This window comes from Frankliniella occidentalis, unplaced genomic scaffold (assembly GCF_000697945.3).
Source record: "Frankliniella occidentalis isolate FOCC.00 unplaced genomic scaffold, Focc_3.1 Scaffold755, whole genome shotgun sequence".
Classification (NCBI taxonomy): domain Eukaryota; kingdom Metazoa; phylum Arthropoda; class Insecta; order Thysanoptera; family Thripidae; genus Frankliniella; species Frankliniella occidentalis.
The window spans coordinates 19,042-20,777 of record NW_026267865.1 but is presented as its reverse complement, the minus strand read 5'-3'; positions in this window follow the sequence as shown (position 1 = coordinate 20,777).

Here is a 1,736-nt window from a genome sequence, read left to right as displayed (position 1 = left end):
AGGGGGGGGGGGCGTCAGTATGACGTCACGGTACTCTACCCCCTTCCCAACACACACGCGCCTGCATGAACGCAGACACACATGCATACACGTGCGTGGTCAGATGCGTGCGTATCGCGTGCGTGTCACGTGCGTGTCGTGTGTGCGCAGATGCGTGCGTAACGTGTGCGTGTCGCGTGCGTGTCGCGTGCGTGTCACTTGCATGCGCAGATGCGTGTCACGTGCGTGCGCAGATGCGTGTTGCGTGCGTGTCACGCGCGTGCGCAGATCCGTGCGTATCACGTGCGTGTCGCGTGCGTGTCACTTGCGTGCGCAGATGCGTGCGTGTCACGCGCGTGCGCACGGGGGGGGGGGGGCGTCAGTATGACGTCACGGTACTCTACCCCCTTCCCAACACACACGCGCCTGCATGAACGCAGACACACATGCATACACGTGCGTGTCACTTGAGCGAGCAGATGCGTGCGTGTCGTGCGTGCGCAGATGCGTGCGTGTCACGTGCGTGTCGCGTGCGTGTCACTTGCGTGCGCAGATGCGTGCGTGCGCAGATCCGTGCGTGTCACGTGCGTGTCGTGCGTGCGCAGATGCGTGCGTAACGTGTGCGTGTCGCGTGCGTGTCGCGTGCGTGTCACTTGCGTGCGCAGATGCGTGCGTGTCACTTGCGTGCGCAGATGCGTGCGTGTCACGCGCGTGCGCACATGCACGCACACGCACACAGATACTCGCGCGCGCACGCACAAACACAAAAGCACGTAGAAGCCTGGACGCAGAAGCACACACACACGCGAATGCGACAGGTCACAGTAGGCACTATCCCCGAGGGACCAATACGTTTTGTTCTTCCAATGACGTCACCAAAGGAAAGGAACTATGTTTTACTCATACGAACAAAAATGATCGAATCGAAACGCAGTTTTACTCCTGCGAGTTTTTCTCAGTTTTGTTCGCTGAGGTTTTGTTCTTTGTTTAGTTTCGTTCCTTATCGTTTTGTTCCTTGGAATAGTTCCGATGGAACGGAACTATGCAGTATCGCTCCTTTTCGATTAATTTAATTCCGATTTTTCAGCCCTGGTTGGAGGGTTGGGTGGTAAAGTGCAGACAGGCTTCAGTGAAAGACCAGCCACCAGAACAATTTTAACAAGCGGGAGAAACTTGAATAACTGATACTTCAACTCATTAAAATTGTGAAAGTGAGCACGCACGGCCTGCTCGGTGATGTAGTTGATGTTTCTCAGCCGCTTCGGCAGCTCACTCGCATACACACCAAGTCTCTTTAGGTCTTTTTCATGATGGTTTCTAAGGTGGTAGTTTAGCCTGCTGGACTTGAAGCGGTCGCAGCACCCTGGGCAAAACCTTTTACTGAAAGCAGAAATTTCAGCATTATTTTAAGTATAGTTCTTTTGGTCAGGCAAAAAAGAAGCAATACGCGACCCTCCTTGCAACTCCCCGTTGTCGGATTTCTGGAATTCCCCCCTTCCCCCCCAATCTACTCCGCCCCCCACCTATGAGTTCTAAAGCATGAGAACTGGGGACTAGTTTTTGTGACACTACCACCAAACGGTTTCGAAATAACGCATGTTGGACGTAAACAAGCGCCAGTTTACGTGACAGGCTGAAACTGGGTACAAGTTGGATGCCTGAATGAAAATTGAGGTCTTTGGAGGAAGAAACAAAATGCAAATTTTATAAGGTTCATCTATTTCAGATTTGTGATATTCAGATTCGACAATTCAGTG